Source organism: Cololabis saira, chromosome 16 (genome assembly GCF_033807715.1).
Source record: "Cololabis saira isolate AMF1-May2022 chromosome 16, fColSai1.1, whole genome shotgun sequence".
In the NCBI taxonomy this organism is placed as follows: domain Eukaryota; kingdom Metazoa; phylum Chordata; class Actinopteri; order Beloniformes; family Belonidae; genus Cololabis; species Cololabis saira.
The window spans coordinates 17,104,529-17,125,824 of NC_084602.1; the positions used below are offsets into that span (position 1 = coordinate 17,104,529).

Sequence of the window (21,296 nt, forward strand, 5' to 3'; positions counted from 1 at the left end):
AAAGCATCCCAGATCCATGATGCAAAAGAGTAAGGATGATCAGGTTTGCTTTCTTTGTGATAAGATATCTTCTGCATCTGAGCTCAGCCAGGTCATGACAATGCACACAAACAACAGACTACATGAATGTGCACACACACTGAATGATGGTAAATTATTGGCTAAACTCAGTGGGGGTGATGCCATTGCACAGGAGCTGAAATACCATCCTGCATGCCTCGCTTGTCTTTACAACAGGGAGAAACTCCACCTCAGAAGACTTGAGTCCCTTCAGAGTGAAACAGTTCAAACAGATGTATTTCCTCAGGCTCTCTGTGAATTGGTGAACTATATTGTAGACACCAGTCACAGTTCTGATGGTCCTACCTCCTTCCGACTTGCAGATATGTGCAACCTGTACCAGCAGCGTCTGGAGCAACTGGGTGTTAACTCCCCTACAGTAAACTGTACTAGACTTAAGGAAAAACTGTTGGAAGAGATCCCTGAACTCACAGCAAACAAAACAGGCAAATATGTACTCCTGGCTTTCAAGAAAGATGTTGGCTTGGCTCTCTCTCAAGCATCTGAATACTCAGAGGCAGTTATCATAGCCAAAGCTGCCAAAATCCTGAGAAAAAAAATTCTGGACCATAAGTCAAGATTTGATGGAACTTTCCATGAGGGATGTATCAAAGATGCCATTCCTCCAACTCTCCTGCAGTTCATTGGTATGGTAGAACATGGGCATCAGCATTTGCAAGTGCCCATGGCAGTGGGCCCAGTGCCTACAGCACCACATCCTGTCCTTTCTTTCCTTCAGCTTTTTTTGTGCTGACGGTGGAGAATGTCTTCAGACTTTGCTTGGTCACCTTGTCATAGAATTTCAAAGATGGTGTGTCCTCGTCTAACCTTGTTTGCTTGAATGCCTTGTTGGCCTGTTCTTCTATCTCATGAATTCTCAGGAGATCCCTGGTCACATCAGGTGGAGCTCTGGAGCCAGTGGACAGGCTAACCAGATAGTTCTCATCAGGAGACATAGGATTGAATCACCTGTTCTCCATAAGGCAAATGCTGATGGGTCCCTACGAAAAACAAACAAGGCTGCACTTGCCAGAGAGCTGGAAACGAATGTGTCTCCTGCAGAACAGATCCCAACCACATCCACTACCATCATTGATGGGATGAGCCTGGTCCAGAAAATGAATGGCAACAACAAAACCTTTGGACATGTGGCAGAGTCACTTTCCACCCAGGTCTTCCACGAGGGGGCACAGAGTCGGAGGATTGATGTTGTGTTTGATGTTTACCACCAGACTTCGATCAAAGATGCTGAACGACTGAACCGGGGTGCAGACAACACTGTCCAGTACAAGAACCTGGCAGGGGGACACCATGTACAGCAATGGAGGACTTTTCTGTGCAGTCCTTCCAACAAGACCAGTCTCATCAAGTTTCTGGTGAAAGAGTGGAAACTCCCACAATACAGAGATAGGCTGAATGGCAAGGTGTTGTACATGACCTGTGAAGAAACCTGCTACAGGTTGACAGATGATGGGTGTGAAGAAGTAGTAGAGCTGCACTCCACACATGAAGAAGCTGACACACGCCTGCTCCTGCATGCTTCGGATGCCGCAAACACAGGCTCAAAAGCAGTCATCATCACTGCTGAGGACATGGATGTCATGGTTCTTTGTCTTGCGTCTCAGAAGGACATCACCTGTCCCATCTACCTGAAGTGTGGGACACAGAACCGCACACGATTTGTGGACATCAGCAAACTGGCAAGCTCAGTTGGAGACGGCCTTTGTGATAGCCTTCACTGGCTGTGAAACTGTCAGTGCGTCCGCTGGCCAGGGGAAAGCTGAATGCCCTGAAGATACTGAAGAAGGACACTTCCTACCAAGAAACCTCTAGAGGACTTGGGCAGTCATGGGATGTGAGTGAGGAGCTGTTCCAGATAATTGAGGAGTTTACATGTCACATGTATGCTGCAAACAGCAGCACTGGTGAGGTGAACCAACTGCGCTACTACAAAAGGGGAGAGGCCGAGTCCAGTCAGCTGCCACCATGTAGAGACTGTGTCTTCCTGCATGTTGAAGGAGCCAATTATCAGGCAGCCATTTGGAAGAGCGGTCTGCAGGCTAACCCTGTGGTGCCAAGTCCTACTGAGCATGGATGGAAAGAAGATGAGGGCAAGCTGGCCATTTACTGGATGCGCTCCCCACCTGCACCAGATGTAGTCTTGGAACTGCTAACATGCAAATGTGTGCGTTCATGCAAAATGCCAAGCTGCACGTGCTTATCAAATGGACTGGCATGCACAGACATTTTAATTGTATTTCTTGTGTTTTTATTCTGTAAGGGGACCTTGGGTGTCGTGAAAGGCGCCTCCAAATAAAATGAATTATTATTATGTGCAAGTTAGACTTGCAGCAACCAAAAACTGCAGGATGATCCAGAATCCGACTTCGAACTCGGGGAGTCAGATGACGAGAGAGACGAGCAGTTTGAGTGACATTATGTGATGATTCTGTACTTGGTTAACTTTCTTAACACTATCTTAAGTACACACAGAACTTGATAGCCTAACTATAATCAGATCTTGACATATTTCTATTAATAACTAATATAATAATATATAATGATAATAATTTCTATTTCTATTAACGATGTTCATTTTGTTTACAATATTGTTGTGTTTATAATGTTGTTTATAAAACTAAGCTGGTTCTTTATCTCATTGTGGTGTCCTTTATGTTGTGTATTTGCATGATAAAGACCAGTTTGTGACATTAGCCTAGCGGCTGTTAGATCACATATAAAGATATGTCTTTATCTGATACGATCAGAAATCCGATTTCTTTACTGCATGTAAACGTCTTAATAGTAAGTAACCCTACTGGAAATATCAGGTTATGAGAGTAACATTTTCATGAATCCATGTTCTCGTAACAACAATCAATCTTACAAAATTCTCACTTTTCCGGGTATACAAGTTTCTGTATGATGTATCTCAATAACCGTAATGGATGCAGACATGTACTTGGTACCAAAATGTCCACAATACCCAACTTTATATTCAACCTTAATATATCTATGGGGCTAAAAATCAAGGCATTTTGAGTTATAAAGGAAAAAGCACGTTTTTGGGCGGTCACCTTGGATTTTGGGGGCCGCCATCTTGGAATTTTGAGTGGCACGCGCCTGTTCCCTAAAGAGTAGACCTTGGAGAGTATCTGTGCCAAATTTCATGCTTCTATACCAAAGTGACGTATTGTGTTGATAAAATGAGTTAATCTGCTGCACTAGTAAACGTACTGATAGTTTCATAGGAGCCTAATGATGCTCTTCTAGTTTAAGGCTCACAATGACCTGTGACAATGATATAGTATGGGTATATTATACATTTCCTGAATCCTTATGGTCCTGTGAGTATTCCAGTTTTTGTATTTTGTGTCTCTGTTGTTCTTAGGTGACACAGGGATAAAAGATAGTATATCATTTAGGCGAAAATGGTGTAAAAATGTGTGTTGTATATAGTTTAAAGAGCTGCAGTGACCTCTATGTTGGTCAGAAAGATTCACATCTTAGCTTGAATGAATGCTTAAAAGGTCCCCTTTAAAATGATACCAAAGACAATATTGTGAAATATTGACAGATTTCCTGTACATGAGTGTAAACCAGGATATGCACCAGTATCTGAAATGTAATTTTTTGAAGGGAGTGGGTAACTTCATGAGCTGATAACTATGATACAGCTGCCACTCAGGAAGGGTTATCATACCAGAATATCATCTACAGACATGGATCTTTTCAAAAATCATAAGTAAGTTTGGTCACCTTGAGTGGCACTGATATCTGGTCTGGCCCATGGACTAGATGGAACACAGGCGGGGCAAGACAGAAACTGAAAGTCACAAACTGGGGGGGAAGTGTCAAACCCTGACAATAACACATGATTGCCGCGAAACTCGTTCATTTCTTTTATGAATCACTAGATCTGCTTCCAGGACCTGTTGTCTACATCCGGGGCTGTGTGTATAACAATGAAGTCAGTTTGTAAACAAGACCTCTGACCTGCATGACGTCATCTCTGTGTTGAAGTCTTAGTGGGGCCTCCAACCTGTTCTTAAAAATATAAGAAAACCAAAACTTCTTGGTAGAGAATATTACTTGGTTTTCTTAATGATACAAAAGTTAATAAAAAATGAATTACTCCAAAAATAAAGGAGGATTTCATTCAGCTGGAAAGGATAAAACAAGTCAAACTCAAAGTTTCAGAGGAAAATTACTAAGGAAAAGAAAAGACGGATAAAGGAGCCAAAGGAATATTAACAATCTCAAACCTCACAACTCCATTCTACTCAATTCAACTCAATTTAATTAACTCTCTTACAAACTGTTTGAGCACCCTAGTTTTGTTCCCAGCGGCGGCCTCAGTGCATGGGGGGGTCAAGTATTCTCTTTACCCAATCACGAGCAGCTAAGGTACTGGGGTTAATGCCTCATCAAAAGTCTCCTTATCTTATATAAAATAAAATACAAGAAAGGAAAAGAACATCATAGATTTCAGTTTATACACATGATAGAGTCTTATATTTGGACTCAATCTACTATACATACAGTGGGGAGAACAAGTATTTGATACACTGCCGATTTTGCAGGTTTTCCCACTTGAAAAGCATGTAGAAGTCTGTAATTTTTATCATAGGTACTCTTCGACTGTGAGTGATGGAATCTAAAAAAAAATCCAGAAAATCACATTGTATGATTTTTAAGTAATTAATTTGCAAAATTGTAGACCTAGTAGAAGGCAACAACTGTTGGCGCAATTATTAGAAAAAGGAAGAAGTTCAAGATGACGGTCAATCTCCCTCGGTCTGGGGATCCATGCAAAGGTCCCCCTGCTCAAGCCAGTGCATGTCAAGGCCCGTCTGAAGTTTGCCAATGGCCATCTGGATGATCCAGAGGAGGAATGGGAGAAGGTCATGTGGTCTGATGAGACTAAAATAGAGCTTTTTGGTCTAAACTCCATTCGCTGTGTTTGGAGGAAGAAGAAGGATGAGTACAACCCCAAGAACACCATCCCAACCGTGAAGCATGGAGGTGGAAACATCATTCTTTGGGGATGCTTTTCTGCAAAGGGGACAGGACGACTGCACCGTATTGAGGGGAGGATGGATGGGGCCATGTATCGCGAGATCTTGGCCAACAACCTCCTTCCCTCAGTAAGAGCATTGAAGATGGGTCGTGGCTGGGTCTTCCAGCATGACAACGACCCGAAACACACAGCCAGGGCAACTAAGGAGTGGCTCCGTAAGAAGCATTTCAAGGTCCTGGAGTGGCCTAGCCAGTCTCCAGACCTGAACCCAATAGAAAATCTTTGGAGGGAGCTGAAAGTCCGTATTGCCCAGCGACAGCCCCGAAACCTGAAGGATCTGGAGAAGATCTGTATGGAGGAGTGGGCCAAAATCCCTGCTGCAGTGTGTGCAAACCTGGTCAAGAACTACAGGAAACGTCTGATCTCTGTAATTGCAAACAAAGATGTGTGTGTGTGTGTGTGTGTGTGTGTGTGTGCGGCTATGTGTGTGCATGTGTGTGTGTGTGTGTGTGGTGTATTAGTCCTATCAATGCTCCACCTGAACTGTATCTATAGTGGAGGAGAGGGGGTAACCCCGCCACCCGAGAGACCAGAGGCCGACAAGGAAAAACCCAGAACCCAGGCCACCAGCAACACCACAGAGGGCGAGAAGAGGGCGGCAGGAAACCCACCGCCAGCGAGGCCCGCCCCCTCCCAGCGACCCCCACGACCATGGGAAGAGGCAGCCAGGGAACCCACGGCGGTGGACCGGAACCCAGGTGAACCCCGACCACCCGGCTCGGACCGGACATGCGGCCAGGAGGTCCACGCCTGCCCGGAGAGACAGAGCCACGCCGCGCGCCAACGCGGTCAGGTGCACCTGCTCCCACGAAAGCCAGCAAAGTCATTGTTCTTTCTCTTCTCTGTCTCCCTTCCTCTGACAAGTTTTCTGAGCTGTGCACTTTGACAAACGCCTTGGCCATGATCTCTGCTTTTTCCCTGTTGGTTACTGCTTTCTCCTCCTCAGATGTTATGACCGGATAGTCCCATTCCCTTCTGTCCCCTCCCATCTTCTTTATCATCCCCCACACTTCTCCCACTGGTGTAGTTCTCCCTATCTCGTCACAGAAGTTCCTCCAACTTGCCCTCTTGGCTTGACGTATTGTTCTCCTCACCACTGCCTGTGTCTTTTTGTATTGAACCAAATTCTGCATGTTATGTGTCCTTTTAAGTTGTCTGAATGCTTTGTTCCTAGTTTTAACAGCCTGATGACATTCTTCTGTCCACCATGGTACCAGCTTCCTGCTCCTTTTGCCTTTACTCTTGGGTATAGTGCCATCTGCTGCCCCCACAATTGCTGACGTCACCTGATTATTTATGTCATCAATATCTCCAGACATCTCTACCCTGTTCATTGCTTCCTCACTCAGTCTCTGAAACTATTCCCATTCTGCTTTCTGAAATATCCACTTTGCGACCCCCCCACTCACTCCCACTTCTACTCTCTCCCCCACCATGCATAAGACTGGGTAGTGATCGTTACCTATTGTTGATGCTGTCCAAACCTCCCATTCACTAATCCCAGCCATAACGTTAGACACTAAAGTTATATCCAAGACTGACTCAGTACCTGCTGCAATGTTCACTCTTGTTCCTCTGCCATCATTCACACATACCAAATCCCTTTCACCCATCATATCTTCGATCAACTGTCCATTCGTGTCTGTTTGCAACCCTCCCCACACCGTGCTGTGAGCATCCGCACACCAAACTACCTTACTTCTGTCTTGTCCTGTTATCCTTAATAGGCTATCCAAATCCAACCTTTTGCAGGGATTGTAGTAGTTATCACCATTTTTTCCTCTCTTTCCCATACTTCCACTACTATATATTCCTGATCCACTCCCTTTTCCAGTAACCTATATGGAATGTCTTGTTTGATCAATGTGGCGCAACCTCCTCCTCCCCCTTTACGTCTGTCATTCCTTATTACTGTATATCCGTGTACCACAAAATCTAAACTTGGTTTTAGCCACGTTTCCTGCACACACATTACATCCGGTTTTTCAGACATCTTTTTAATGAAATACTTGAATTCCTGACCATTAGCCAGTAAGCTCCTTGCATTCCATTGTAGGATTATTACCATTATTAGTATTATCCACCCCATGGTGTCTCGTGACTTGACTGATTAGTGAGGTTGTCCCTCACTTCTTCCCATGTCAGTCCCATTAGTCCCAAATGATGTACTGCTGCTTTAACAATCAGCTGGATTTTCTCACTTTTTGATTTTACTTCTGCTGTACTGTTGACCACCCCTGCAATGAATGTTACCAAGTCCCTATTGTCCACATACAACCTGTCTGTGGATGAGCGTGTGTCTGCCCATTGTCCCATTACTCCTTGTTCATTAGCTCCATTACTCTGCCCCCTTGACACCCTTGCAGCTTCAGCATATGATATCTTTCTTTCCACCCTCAATTTTTGGATGTTATTCTCCCTTTTCATGACCTCACATCCTCCATAAGCCACATTATGGGCTCCTCCACAATTACAACATTTTGGTTGTACCCCTGTTCCACATTCTCCGTACTCATGGTCTCCCGCACACCTCGCACATCTCCTCTATTCCTTGCAGTTTTTAGCTATGTGTCCAAACCTTTGACATTTAAAGCACCTTAACGGTTTTGGTACATAAACTCTTACTGGGTAGCTCATGAAACCCAGGAAAACTTTTTTAGGCACACTCTCTCCTCCAAACTGAATCAGTACAGTTTCACTATCTTTACTCACTCCTTCTTTTGTTGTCTTCATTCTTTGCACACTCATTATTGTCCCTCCTTTAATATTCTTCCTAAGTTCCTCCATATTAACACTCAGTGACACCCCTGTAATCACTCCTTTGCATCCACCACCATTTTGTGCTCCCACCCTCCCTGTGCTTGCCACCTTGTTTTTCCTCATCTCTTTCAGTTTGAATTGCTTCTCAACTTGCTGTTTATTAGCACATTTAAATCAACAAGTTGCCATCATTCAGGACCTTTGCAAACTGTATCCCTCCTATTTTGTTTGCCAACATTTTTGTCAGTGTAAAGGGGTTAAGCTTCTTCATGTTATCTTGTGTCTTTTCATCGAACCGTATGATGACAATATGATTCTCAGGAATCTCCTTCTCAACATGCTCTACTCCTTCCTCCTCACTGTAGCTGTCATCATTGCCTTCCTTCTTCCGTTTTTTCCTATCTTTACTCCACTCACTCGCCCCCTCTTCCACCTCATAATCCCCACCTTCCATCTCATCCATATCTGCCCAACTGCCTACTTCTGATCCATTCACGGAACAGTCGTGCTCAACCGCCAGAGAATTTCTATCACCTCGACTGGGATTTCCCGTATTCAGACGACTATTTCTCCCCAGTCCATTCCCGGCTGACGCCTCCGCCATCTCCCGCCAACTGTTTGAATCGAAACGCTACTGTCCTCGTGCTCTAGCTGACGTGTTCCTTCCGCTTCCGACCCACTAACGGGCTCAAGTCCGAAAAAAACAAACTTTAACCAAGTCACCTTAAAACAAACATGGACACCATAATGGACTAGATGTTTCCTTGCTTTAACACACCTGATTCTAATTCATCATCATCATCATCATCATCATCATCATCATCATGTCATCAAGGCCTGCACAATTCTGTTAATGTCACTTGTATCATGGTGGAATGAAGCAGGGAAACATGTTTTAGATGTTACCCTGCTTCAGCACACCGTGATACAAGTGGCTGTGTCATCAACAGAATTGTGCAGAGCTGGATGACAAGCTAATTAGGACCATTAATTAGAATCAGGTGTGATGATGAAAGGAAACATCTAAAACATGCAGGACAGTGTGCCTCGAGGACCAGGGTTGGGAAACACTGCTCTAGTCTCTCGTATCTTTTGCAAGAACCAGAGAGAGGAGCTAACCTGAAATGACGTGTGGAGAGAAATTGTGAAGCAGGACAAAGGGATTTTATGTCTCAAGTCTCTTTAACCAAAAAGGAACGTGAACTCTCAACCTCCTGATACGAAGTCAAATGCCTTGTCCATTTGGCCACGTTGTCCACCAATGGCTCCTATTTCCAATTTCTAGCCACTAACACCTGTAAAAAAAGTCTGAAACAAAATAACAGTTTTAATGTCCTCCAGTCAAGTTTCCGGCCATACCATAGAACTGAGAGAGAGCTCTGGTAAAATTCCTTACTGACATCAACTCCAATACTGACATGAAAAGTTAGAAGATGGCAAAAAGTGTTAGTCTTTGAAAGCTTTTGAGAACAATGTAGAAGACATGTCAGTTGATGCTGGGGACTGCATTTTCTGGTACAGCTGAATGACAAATGGAGGAAAGTAGCTTGTGATATTGAAGAAACGATCATCAAAGACAAACTTTCCCTGAGATAGTGACTGCTGACCTACTCATTTGGATGGTAAACTGTGATGTCTCCTGAAGCTGTTTCAGGTTCTCTCCATGGAGCATTGGTGGTATAGTGGTCAGCATGGCTGCTTCCCAAGCAGTAGACCTGGGTTTGATTCCCAGCCAATGCAGGAAACATGAGGCTGGCATGAGAGAAGCTCTCTTTGTTGGGGGAAGGTTAGTAACACCTATCAAAGTCTGACAATAAAAGACTGTTTTGATGTCCTCCAGTCAAGTTTCTGGCCATACCATAGAACTGAGAGAGAGCTCTGGTAAAATTCCTTACTGACATCAGCTCCAAAACTGACATGAAAAGTTAGAAGATGGCAAAAAGTGTTAGTCTTTGAAAGCTTTTGAGAACAATGTAGAAAACATGTCAGCTGATGCTGGGGACTGCATTTTCTGGTACAGCTCAATGTCAAATGCAGGCAAGTAGCTTGTGATATTGAAGAAGCCATCATCAAAGAGCAACTTTCCCTGAGATATTGACTGCTGACCTACTCATTTGGATGGTAAACTGTGATGTCTCCTGAAGCTGTTTCAGGTTCTCTCCATGGAGCGTTGGTGGTGTAGTGGTCAGCATGGCTGCTTCCCAAGCAGTAGACCTGGGTTTGATTCCCAGCCAATGCAGGAAACATGAGGCTGGCATGAGAGAAGCTCTCTTTGTTGGGGGAAGCTTAGTAACACCTATCAAAGTCTGAAAGTAAAAGACTGTTTTGATGCCCTCCACTCAAGTTTCCGGCCATACCATGGAACTGAGAGAGCTCTGGTAAATGCCTTACTGACATCAGCTCCAAAACTGACATGAAAAATTAGAAGATGGCAAAAAGTATTAGTCTTTGGAAGCTTTTGAGAACAATATAGAAGACATGTCAGCTGATGCTGGGGACTGTATTTTCTGGTACAGCTGAATGACAAATGGAGGCAAGTAGCGTGTGCTATTGAAGAAACTATCATCAAAGAGCAACTTTCCCTGAAATAGTGACTGCTGACCTACTCATTTGGATGGTAAACTGCGATGTCTCCTGACGCTGTTTCAGGTTCTCTCCATGGAGTGTTGGTGGTATAGTGGTCAGCATGGCTGCTTCCCAAGCAGTCGACCTGGGTTCGATTCCCAGCCAATGCAGGAAACATGAGGCTGGCATGAGAGAAGCTCTCTTTGTTGGAGGAAGCTTAGTAACACCTATAAAAGACTGTTTTGATGTCCTCCAGTCAAGTTTCTGGCCATACCATAGGACTGAGAGAGAGCTCTGGTAAAATTCCTTACTGACATCAGCTCCAAAACTGACATGAAAAGTTAGAAGATGGCAAAAAGTGTTAGTCTTTGAAAGCTTTTGAGAACAATATAGAAGACACGTCAGCTGATGCTGGGGACTGCATTTTCTGGTACAGCTGAATGACAAATGGAGGCAAGTAGCGTGTGCTATTGAAGAAACTATCATCAAAGAGCAACTTTCCCTGAAATAGTGACTGCTGACCTACTCATTTGGATGGTAAACTGCGATGTCTCCTGACGCTGTTTCAGGTTCTCTCCATGGAGCGTTGGTGGTATAGTGGTCAGCATGGCTGCTTCCCAAGCAGTCGACCTGGGTTCGATTCCCAGCCAAAGCAGGAAACATGAGGCTGGCATGAGAGAAGCTCTCTTTGTTGGAGGAAGCTTAGTAACACCTATAAAAGTCTGACAATAAAAGACTGTTTTGATGTCCTCCAGTCAAGTTTCTGGCCATACCATAGAACTGAGAGAGAGAGCTCTGGTAAAATTCCTTACTGACATCAGCTCCAAAACTGACATGAAAAGTTAGAAGATGGCAAAAAGTGTTATTCTTTGAAAGCTTTTGAGAACAATATAGAAGACATGTCAGCTGATGCTGGGGACTGCATTTTCTGGTACAGCTGAATGACAAATGGAGGCAAGTAGCGTGTGCTATTGAAGAAACTATCATCAAAGAGTAACTTTCCCTGAAATAGTGACTGCTGACCTACTCATTTGGATGGTAAACTGCGATGTCTCCTGACGCTGTTTCAGGTTCTCTCCATGGAGCGTTGGTGGTATAGTGGTCAGCATGGCTGCTTCCCAAGCAGTCGACCTGGGTTCGATTCCCAGCCAATGCAGGAAACATGAGGCTGGCATGAGAGAAGCTCTCTTTGTTGGAGGAAGCTTAGTAACACCTATAAAAGTCTAACAATGAAAGTATGTTTTGATGTCCTCCAGTCAAGTTTCTGGCCATACCATAGAACTGAGAGAGAGCTCTGGTAAAATTCCTTACTGACATCAGCTCCAAAACTGACATGAAAAGTTAGAAGATGGCAAAAAGTGTTAGTCTTTGAAAGCTTTTGAGAACAATATAGAAGATATGTCAGCTGATGCTGGGGACTGCATTTTCTGGTACAGCTGAATGACAAATGGAGGCAAGTAGCGTGTGCTATTGAAGAAACCATCATCAAAGAGCAACTTTCCCTGAAATAGTGACTGCTGACCTACTCATTTGGATGGTAAACTGCGATGTCTCCTGACGCTGTTTCAGGTTCTCTCCATGGAGCCTTGGTGGTATAGTGGTCAGCATGGCTGCTTCCCGAGCAGTCGACCTGGGTTCGATTCCCAGCAAATGCAGGAAACATGAGGCTGGCATGAGAGAAGCTCTCTTTGTTGGGGGAAGCTTAGTAACACCTATAAAAGACTGTTTTGATGTCCTCCAGTCAAGTTTCTGGCCATACCATAGAACTGAGAGAGAGCTCTGGTAAAATTCCTTACTGACATCAGCTCCAAAACTGACATGAAAAGTTAGAAGATGGCAAAAAGTGTTATTCTTTGAAAGCTTTTGAGAACAATATAGAAGACATGTCAGCTGATGCTGGGGACTGCATTTTCTGGTACAGCTGAATGACAAATGGAGGCAAGTAGCGTGTGCTATTGAAGAAACTATCATCAAAGAGCAACTTTCCCTGAAATAGTGACTGCTGACCTACTCATTTGGATGGTAAACTGCGATGTCTCCTGACGCTGTTTCAGGTTCTCTCCATGGAGCGTTGGTGGTATAGTGGTCAGCATGGCTGCTTCCCAAGCAGTCGACCTGGGTTCGATTCCCAGCCAATGCAGGAAACATGAGGCTGGCATGAGAGAAGCTCTCTTTGTTGGAGGAAGCTTAGTAACACCTATAAAAGACTGTTTTGATGTCCTCCAGTCAAGTTTCTGGCCATACCATAGAACTTAGAGAGAGCTCTGGTAAAATTCCTTACTGACATCAGCTCCAAAACTGACATGAAAAGTTAGAAGATGGCAAAAAGTGTTAGTCTTTGAAAGCTTTTGAGAACAATATAGAAGACATGTCAGCTGATGCTGGGGACTGCATTTTCTGGTACAGCTGAATGACAAATGGAGGCAAGTAGCGTGTGCTATTGAAGAAACTATCATCAAAGAGCAACTTTCCCTGAAATAGTGACTGCTGACCTACTCATTTGGATGGTAAACTGCGATGTCTCCTGACGCTGTTTCAGGTTCTCTCCATGGAGTGTTGGTGGTATAGTGGTCAGCATGGCTGCTTCCCAAGCAGTCGACCTGGGTTCGATTCCCAGCCAATGCAGGAAACATGAGGCTGGCATGAGAGAAGCTCTCTTTGTTGGAGGAAGCTTAGTAACACCTATCAAAGTCTGACAATAAAAGACTGTTTTGATGTCCTCCAGTCAAGTTTCTGGCCATACCATAGAACTGAGAGAGAGCTCTGGTAAAATTCCTTACTGACATCAGCTCCAAAACTGACATGAAAAGTTAGAAAATGGCAAAAAGTGTTAGTCTTTGGAAGCTTTTGAGAACAATATAGAAGACATGTCAGCTGATGCTGGGGACTGCATTTTCTGGTACAGCTGAATGATAAATGGAGGCAAGTAGCGTGTGCTATTGAAGAAACTATCATCAAAGAGCAACTTTCCCTGAAATAGTGACTGCTGACCTACTCATTTGGATGGTAAACTGCGATGTCTCCTGACGCTGTTTCAGGTTCTCTCCATGGAGCGTTGGTGGTATAGTGGTCAGCATGGCTGCTTCCCAAGCAGTCGACCTGGGTTCGATTCCCAGCCAATGCAGGAAACATGAGGCTGGCATGAGAGAAGCTCGCTTTGTTGGAGGAAGCTTAGTAACACCTATAAAAGTCTAACAATGAAAGTATGTTTTGATGTCCTCCAGTCAAGTTTCTGGCCATACCATAGAACTGAGAGAGAGCTCTGGTAAAATTCCTTACTGACATCAGCTCCAAAACTGACATGAAAAGTTAGAAGATGGCAAAAAGTGTTAGTCTTTGAAAGCTTTTGAGAACAATATAGAAGACATGTCAGCTGATGCTGGGGACTGCATTTTCTGGTACAGCTGAATGACAAATGGAGGCAAGTAGCGTGTGCTATTGAAGAAACCATCATCAAAGAGCAACTTTCCCTGAAATAGTGACTGCTGACCTACTCATTTGGATGGTAAACTGCGATGTCTCCTGACGCTGTTTCAGGTTCTCTCCATGGAGCGTTGGTGGTATAGTGGTCAGCATGGCTGCTTCCCAAGCAGTCGACCTGGGTTCAATTCCCAGCCAATGCAGGAAACATGAGGCTGGCATGAGAGAAGCTCTCTTTGTTGGGGGAAGCTTAGTAACACCTATAAAAGACTGTTTTGATGTCCTCCAGTCAAGTTTCTGGCCATACCATAGAACTGAGAGAGAGCTCTGGTAAAATTCCTTACTGACATCAGCTCCAAAACTGACATGAAAAGTTAGAAGATGGCAAAAAGTGTTATTCTTTGAAAGCTTTTGAGAACAATATAGAAGACATGTCAGCTGATGCTGGGGACTGCATTTTCTGGTACAGCTGAATGACAAATGGAGGCAAGTAGCGTGTGCTATTGAAGAAACTATCATCAAAGAGCAACTTTCCCTGAAATAGTGACTGCTGACCTACTCATTTGGATGGTAAACTGCGATGTCTCCTGACGCTGTTTCAGGTTCTCTCCATGGAGCGTTGGTGGTATAGTGGTCAGCATGGCTGCTTCCCAAGCAGTCGACCTGGGTTCGATTCCCAGCCAATGCAGGAAACATGAGGCTGGCATGAGAGAAGCTCTCTTTGTTGGGGGAAGCTTAGTAACACCTATAAAAGACTGTTTCGATGTCCTCCAGTCAAGTTTCTGGCCATACCATAGAACTGAGAGAGAGCTCTGGTAAAATTCCTTACTGACATCAGCTCCAAAACTGACATGAAAAGTTAGAAGATGGCAGAAAGTGTTAGTCTTTGGAAGCTTTTGAGAACAATATAGAAGACATGTCAGCTGATGCTGGGGACTGCATTTTCTGGTACAGCTGAATGACAAATGGAGGCAAGTAGCGTGTGCTATTGAAGAAACTATCATCAAAGAGCAACTTTCCCTGAAATAGTGACTGCTGACCTACTCATTTGGATGGTAAACTGCGATGTCTCCTGACGCTGGCCGTTTTCGAATTCAGACACTACCGCACTACATGCTACATACTGCAAAGTATGCACTGAATACTGCCTACTGAATGAAGGATTCAGTACGCTGCTCCAGCAGACCGTTCACACAGCAGTGTGCTACAGTGTATCCCAGAATGCATCTCGCACCAAAACGTCAGCGAAAGATGAGATTTAAAAGCCGACTAAACAGTGCTTCTCAATCCCGGTCCTCGTGTTCCCTGTCCTGCATGTTTTAGATGTTTCCCTGCATCAACACACCTGATTCTAATTAAAGGTCCTAATTAGCTTGTCACCAAGGTCTGCACAATTCTGTTGATGACACACGTACTTTTATCACGGTGCGCTGAAGCAGGGAAACATCTAAAACATGCAGGAGGACCAGGATTGAGAAACACTGGACTAGAAGCTGTTGTAATTCCAGCTGTAGCGCTGTTAATATGCCACTTTATTACGTTTTAACATCTTTTCAGGCGTAAAAGTAACCGTTAAATCCCCACCCTGGGCTCAGTTCATCCAAATAACGCCTGTTAAGAAATTTGATCCGATGTTCCGGGGATCAAAAGAGCCGCCGGTCCGGCCGCATCAGCAGCTCACGGCCGGAGAACAGACGCGATCGCCGGGTCAAACTACGGCGCCGTCCCGGGGAGAAACTGCAGCTCTGTGGAGAATTGTCGCCGGCTGAAATAAATCATTTAGGAAAATAAATGTTGGTTTAATAGATGAAATCTAACAGTCGTAGCTGTCACGTTAGTTTGTATAAAGTGAAGCTTCGTGTTTTAATAGATAGCTTTACTTTATATTCAGACAAAACCACAATCTGCAGATAAAACAAAGCTATAGCGCAATGGTTGCGTAGGCGACTTTCGCACAGCGAATGCGTGTTCGATTCCAGTCAGGACATATTTTGCAAATTTCCCCGATGTGGGATTAGTAAAGGATTATCTTATTTTAAATGTTGAAATAGCAGTAAAACCACATTTATTGATGAAAAGACATAATGGATGGAAAGGGATTTTAATAAATGTATTGAAATGAACATATCAGTCTATTGAATTTCATTTTATTTTATTATTAACAAAATTCTTCCCTCTCCATCTTCTCCTCCTTGTCCAAACCCTCTCTCTGCATCTATTTATTTCAGCTCCCGGACAAATTCTCTGTCAAAACACAGCAACGAAAAGTAGTTATTTCATGAAATTTTTTTTTTTTTTTTGTTATTTCATGAAAAGACAACGAACTACCGATATATAACGTTGTCATAACACTTAGTTCACTTTTATTTACGTAGCAAGCACGCTAAGATAACTAACAAAAACCTAACATACTATTAAAAACCCACAATTTTTAATCGTTGTCCTTACACTAAATTGAATTAAAAAGGTTATATATTAAAGTTACTTACATTTATATTCCTCCTCTCCCTCTCCACGGTGCAATTAGTACTTTCTGCCTTCACATCACATCACTGTCCGATTGCAGCTGTTTTCTCAATAAAGCTTTGAGAAAAAAAATAAAAAAGCGCTGCCCGGCCGAGGCCGCATTGCATTCTGGGATAAAGTAAGCGAGGTAGCTGGTTTGAAGCATGCTGCGGATTTTTTTCCAGATCAGTACAACATCCGGGTATTTTTCGCACACTGCAGATTTCCTTCTGTTCACATACAGCATACTACTTACTACACTTTGCCCAAATCAGTGTATACTTGTAGTACAGTATGCGAATTCGAAAACGACCGCTGTTTCAGGTTCTCTCCATGGAGCGTTAGTGGTATAGTGGTCAGCATGGCTGCTTCCCAAGCAGTCGACCTGGGTTGGATTCCCAGCCAATGCAGGAAACATGAGGCTGGCATGAGAGAAGCTCTCTTTGTTGGAGGAAGCTTAGTAACATCTATAAAAGTCTAACAATGAAAGTATGTTTTGATGTCCTCCAGTCAAGTTTCTGGCCATACCATAGAACTGAGAGAGAGCTCTGGTAAAATTCCTTACTGACATCAGCTCCAAAACTGACATGAAAAGTTAGAAGATGGCAAAAAGTGTTAGTCTTTGAAAGCTTTTGAGAACAATATAGAAGACATGTCAGCTGATGCTGGGGACTGCATTTTCTGGTACAGCTGAATGACAAATGGAGGCAAGTAGCGTGTGCTATTGAAGAAACCATCATCAAAGAGCAACTTTCCCTGAAATAGTGACTGCTGACCTACTCATTTGGATGGTAAACTGCGATGTCTCCTGACGCTGTTTCAGGTTCTCTCCATGGAGCGTTGGTGGTATAGTGGTCAGCATGGCTGCTTCCCAAGCAGTCGACCTGGGTTGGATTCCCAGCCAATGCAGGAAACATGAGGCTGGCATGAGAGAAGCTCTCTTTGTTGGAGGAAGCTTAGTAACACCTATAAAAGTCTAACAATGAAAGTATGTTTTGATGTCCTCCAGTCAAGTTTCTGGCCATACCATAGAACTGAGAGAGAGCTCTGGTAAAATTCCTTACTGACATCAGCTCCAAAACTGACATGAAAAGTTAGAAGATGGCAAAAAGTGTTAGTCTTTGAAAGCTTTTGAGAACAATATAGAAGACATGTCAGCTGATGCTGGGGACTGCATTTTCTGGTACAGCTGAATGACAAATGGAGGCAAGTAGCGTGTGCTATTGAAGAAACTATCCTCAAAGAGCAACTTTCCCTGAAATAGTGACTGCTGACCTACTCATTTGGATGGTAAACTGCGATGTCTCCTGACGCTGTTTCAGGTTCTCTCCATGGAGCGTTGGTGGTATAGTGGTCAGCATGGCTGCTTCCCAAGCAGTCGACCTGGGTTCGATTCCCAGCCAATGCAGGAAACATGAGGCTGGCATGAGAGAAGCTCTCTTTGTTGGGGGAAGCTTAGTAACACCTATAAAAGACTGTTTTGATGTCCTCCAGTCAAGTTTCTGGCCATACCATAGAACTGAGAGAGAGCTCTGGTAAAATTCCTTACTGACATCAGCTCCAAAACTGACATGAAAAGTTAGAAGATGGCAAAAAGTGTTAGTCTTTGAAAGCTTTTGAGAACAATATAGAAGACATGTCAGCTGATGCTGGGGACTGCATTTTCTGGTACAGCTGAATGACAAATGGAGGCAAGTAGCGTGTGCTATTGAAGAAACCATCATCAAAGAGCAACTTTCCCTGAAATAGTGACTGCTGACCTACTCATTTGGATGGTAAACTGCGATGTCTCCTGACGCTGTTTCAGGTTCTCTCCATGGAGCGTTGGTGGTATAGTGGTCAGCATGGCTGCTTCCCAAGCAGTCGACCTGGGTTCGATTCCCAGCCAATGCAGGAAACATGAGGCTGGCATGAGAGAAGCTCTCTTTGTTGGAGGAAGCTTAGTAACACCTATAAAAGTCTAACAATGAAAGTATGTTTTGATGTCCTCCAGTCAAGTTTCTGGCCATACCATAGAACTGAGAGAGAGCTCTGGTAAAATTCCTTACTGACATCAGCTCCAAAACTGACATGAAAAGTTAGAAGATGGCAAAAAGTGTTAGTCTTTGAAAGCTTTTGAGAACAATATAGAAGACATGTCAGCTGATGCTGGGGACTGCATTTTCTGGTACAGCTGAATGACAAATGGAGGCAAGTAGCGTGTGCTATTGAAGAAACCATCATCAAAGAGCAACTTTCCCTGAAATAGTAGCCCCTTTCACACAGCCAGTTCGAGGCGGGAACGTTGCGCCTTTAAGCCGCCTCGCTGTTCTGTGTGAAAGTCACGGAGGCGGAATGGGGGGGCCAAGTGGCCCCACCAATAAGCCGGCAGCGGAGGTAGTCACAGAGCCGTCACAGAGACGAAACGGGGTCTGTGTGAATGACACAGCCGGCATGCCGCTCACATGACTGTCGGACTGACGCTGTCGTCACGCCTCTGATTGCGGAACGCCGGCATGCTGTGTGAATTTACAGACGGGAGCGGCGTTATGCCGGCGTTGTATGGTTCTGTGTGAACCAACAAAGGCGGCGTATTGGCAGGACTTCTTTACACCAATATTGCGGAATCTCTGTGTGAAAGGGGCTAGTGACTGCTGACCTACTCATTTGGATGGTAAACTGCGATGTCTCCTGACGCTGTTTCAGGTTCTCTCCATGGAGTGTTGGTGGTATAGTGGTCAGCATGGCTGCTTCCCAAGCAGTCGACCTGGGTTCGATTCCCAGCCAATGCAGGAAACATGAGGCTGGCATGAGAGAAGCTCTCTTTGTTGGAGGAAGCTTAGTAATACCTATCAAAGTCTGACAATAAAAGACTGTTTTGATGTCCTCCAGTCAAGTTTCTGGCCATACCATAGAACTGAGAGAGAGCTCTGGTAAAATTCCTTACTGACATCAGCTCCAAAACTGACATGAAAAGTTAGAAGATGGCAAAAAGTGTTAGTCTTTGAAAGCTTTTGAGAACAATATAGAAGACATGTCAGCTGATGCTGGGGACTGCATTTTCTGGTACAGCTGAATGACAAATGGAGGCAAGTAGCGTGTGCTATTGAAGAAACCATCATCAAAGAGCAACTTTCCCTGAAATAGTGACTGCTGACCTACTCATTTGGATGGTAAACTGCGATGTCTCCTGACGCTGTTTCAGGTTCTCTCCATGGAGCGTTGGTGGTATAGTGGTCAGCATGGCTGCTTCCCAAGCAGTCGACCTGGGTTCGATTCCCAGCCAATGCAGGAAACATGAGGCTGGCATGAGAGAAGCTCTCTTTGTTGGAGGAAGCTTAGTAACACCTATAAAAGACTGTTTTGATGTCCTCCAGTCAAGTTTCTGGCCATACCATAGAACTGAGAGAGAGCTCTGGTAAAATTCCTTACTGACATCAGCTCCAAAACTGACATGAAAAGTTAGAAGATGGCAAAAAGTGTTAGTCTTTGAAAGCTTTTGAGAACAATATAGAAGACATGTCAGCTGATGCTGGCTACTGCATTTTCTGGTACAGCTGAATGACAAATGGAGGCAAGTAGCGTGTGCTATTGAAGAAACTATCATCAAAGAGCAACTTTCCCTGAAATAGTGACTGCTGACCTACTCATTTGGATGGTAAACTGCGATGTCTCCTGACGCTGTTTAGGGTTCTCTCCATGGAGCGTTGGTGGTATAGTGGTCAGCATGGCTGCTTCCCAAGCAGTCGACCTGGGTTCGATTCCCAGCCAATGCAGGAAACATGAGGCTGGCATGAGAGAAGCTCTCTTTGTTGGAGGAAGCTTAGTAATACCTATCAAAGTCTGACAATAAAAGACTGTTTTGATGTCCTCCAGTCAAGTTTCTGGCCATACCATAGAACTGAGAGAGAGCTCTGGTAAAATTCCTTACTGACATCAGCTCCAAAACTGACATGAAAAGTTAGAAGATGGCAAAAAGTGTTAGTCTTTGAAAGCTTTTGAGAACAATATAGAAGACATGTCAGCTGATGCTGGGGACTGCATTTTCTGGTACAGCTGAATGACAAATGGAGGCAAGTAGCGTGTGCTATTGAAGAAACTATCCTCAAAGAGCAACTTTCCCTGAAATAGTGACTGCTGACCTACTCATTTGGATGGTAAACTGCGATGTCTCCTGACGCTGTTTCAGGTTCTCTCCATGGAGCGTTGGTGGTATAGTGGTCAGCATGGCTGCTTCCCAAGCAGTCGACCTGGGTTCGATTCCCAGCCAATGCAGGAAACATAAGGCTGGCATGAGAGAAGCTCTCTTTGTTGGAGGAAGCTTAGTAACACCTATAAAAGACTGTTTTGATGTCCTCCAGTCAAGTTTCTGGCCATACCATAGAACTGAGAGAGAGCTCTGGTAAAATTCCTTACTGACATCAGCTCCAAAACTGACATGAAAAGTTAGAAGATGGCAAAAAGTGTTATTCTTTGAAAGCTTTTGAGAACAATATAGAAGACATGTCAGCTGATGCTGGGGACTGCATTTTCTGGTACAGCTGAATGATAAATGGAGGCAAGTAGCATGTGCTATTGAAGAAACTATCATCAAAGAGCAACTTTCCCTGAAATAGTGACTGCTGACCTACTCATTTGGATGGTAAACTGCGATGTCTCCTGACGCTGTTTCAGGTTCTCTCCATGGAGCGTTGGTGGTATAGTGGTCAGCATGGCTGCTTCCTATGCAGTCGACCTGGGTTCGATTCCCAGCCAATGCAGGAAACATGAGGCTGGCATGAGAGAAGCTCTCTTTGTTGGAGGAAGCTTAGTAACACCTATAAAAGTCTGACAATAAAATACTGTTTTGATGCCCTCCAGTCAAGTTTCCGGCCATACCATAGAACTGAGAGAGCTCTGGTAAAATTCCTTACTGACATCAGCTCCA

The 21,296-nt window shown here is 44.1% G+C and overlaps 18 non-coding genes across 18 annotated transcripts; all 18 read left to right on the plus strand.

Moving 5' to 3' along the window:
* Positions 1 to 9,568: 9,568 nt before the first annotated feature.
* trnag-ccc (transfer RNA glycine (anticodon CCC)) lies at positions 9,569 to 9,640 on the plus strand. Its single transcript has one exon. It is a non-coding gene; the product is annotated as a tRNA-Gly (tRNA).
* A 427-nt stretch (positions 9,641 to 10,067) lies between these two features.
* Positions 10,068 to 10,139, plus strand: trnag-ccc (transfer RNA glycine (anticodon CCC)). The gene has a single exon. It is a non-coding gene; the product is annotated as a tRNA-Gly (tRNA).
* Positions 10,140 to 10,563: 424 nt separating this feature from the next.
* trnag-ccc (transfer RNA glycine (anticodon CCC)) lies at positions 10,564 to 10,635 on the plus strand. Its single transcript has one exon. It is a non-coding gene; the product is annotated as a tRNA-Gly (tRNA).
* A 413-nt stretch (positions 10,636 to 11,048) lies between these two features.
* On the plus strand, positions 11,049 to 11,120 carry trnag-ccc (transfer RNA glycine (anticodon CCC)). Its single transcript has one exon. It is a non-coding gene; the product is annotated as a tRNA-Gly (tRNA).
* Positions 11,121 to 11,549: 429 nt separating this feature from the next.
* Positions 11,550 to 11,621, plus strand: trnag-ccc (transfer RNA glycine (anticodon CCC)). Its single transcript has one exon. It is a non-coding gene; the product is annotated as a tRNA-Gly (tRNA).
* A 912-nt stretch (positions 11,622 to 12,533) lies between these two features.
* On the plus strand, positions 12,534 to 12,605 carry trnag-ccc (transfer RNA glycine (anticodon CCC)). The gene has a single exon. It is a non-coding gene; the product is annotated as a tRNA-Gly (tRNA).
* Positions 12,606 to 13,018: 413 nt separating this feature from the next.
* trnag-ccc (transfer RNA glycine (anticodon CCC)) lies at positions 13,019 to 13,090 on the plus strand. The gene has a single exon. It is a non-coding gene; the product is annotated as a tRNA-Gly (tRNA).
* A 427-nt stretch (positions 13,091 to 13,517) lies between these two features.
* On the plus strand, positions 13,518 to 13,589 carry trnag-ccc (transfer RNA glycine (anticodon CCC)). Its single transcript has one exon. It is a non-coding gene; the product is annotated as a tRNA-Gly (tRNA).
* Positions 13,590 to 14,016: 427 nt separating this feature from the next.
* On the plus strand, positions 14,017 to 14,088 carry trnag-ccc (transfer RNA glycine (anticodon CCC)). Its single transcript has one exon. It is a non-coding gene; the product is annotated as a tRNA-Gly (tRNA).
* Positions 14,089 to 14,501: 413 nt separating this feature from the next.
* Positions 14,502 to 14,573, plus strand: trnag-ccc (transfer RNA glycine (anticodon CCC)). Its single transcript has one exon. It is a non-coding gene; the product is annotated as a tRNA-Gly (tRNA).
* A 2,654-nt stretch (positions 14,574 to 17,227) lies between these two features.
* trnag-ccc (transfer RNA glycine (anticodon CCC)) lies at positions 17,228 to 17,299 on the plus strand. Its single transcript has one exon. It is a non-coding gene; the product is annotated as a tRNA-Gly (tRNA).
* Positions 17,300 to 17,726: 427 nt separating this feature from the next.
* On the plus strand, positions 17,727 to 17,798 carry trnag-ccc (transfer RNA glycine (anticodon CCC)). Its single transcript has one exon. It is a non-coding gene; the product is annotated as a tRNA-Gly (tRNA).
* A 413-nt stretch (positions 17,799 to 18,211) lies between these two features.
* Positions 18,212 to 18,283, plus strand: trnag-ccc (transfer RNA glycine (anticodon CCC)). Its single transcript has one exon. It is a non-coding gene; the product is annotated as a tRNA-Gly (tRNA).
* Positions 18,284 to 19,089: 806 nt separating this feature from the next.
* Positions 19,090 to 19,161, plus strand: trnag-ccc (transfer RNA glycine (anticodon CCC)). The gene has a single exon. It is a non-coding gene; the product is annotated as a tRNA-Gly (tRNA).
* Positions 19,162 to 19,588: 427 nt separating this feature from the next.
* trnag-ccc (transfer RNA glycine (anticodon CCC)) lies at positions 19,589 to 19,660 on the plus strand. Its single transcript has one exon. It is a non-coding gene; the product is annotated as a tRNA-Gly (tRNA).
* A 413-nt stretch (positions 19,661 to 20,073) lies between these two features.
* On the plus strand, positions 20,074 to 20,145 carry trnag-ccc (transfer RNA glycine (anticodon CCC)). The gene has a single exon. It is a non-coding gene; the product is annotated as a tRNA-Gly (tRNA).
* Positions 20,146 to 20,572: 427 nt separating this feature from the next.
* trnag-ccc (transfer RNA glycine (anticodon CCC)) lies at positions 20,573 to 20,644 on the plus strand. Its single transcript has one exon. It is a non-coding gene; the product is annotated as a tRNA-Gly (tRNA).
* Positions 20,645 to 21,057: 413 nt separating this feature from the next.
* On the plus strand, positions 21,058 to 21,129 carry trnar-ccu (transfer RNA arginine (anticodon CCU)). The gene has a single exon. It is a non-coding gene; the product is annotated as a tRNA-Arg (tRNA).
* The last annotated feature ends 167 nt before the right edge of the window (positions 21,130 to 21,296 follow it).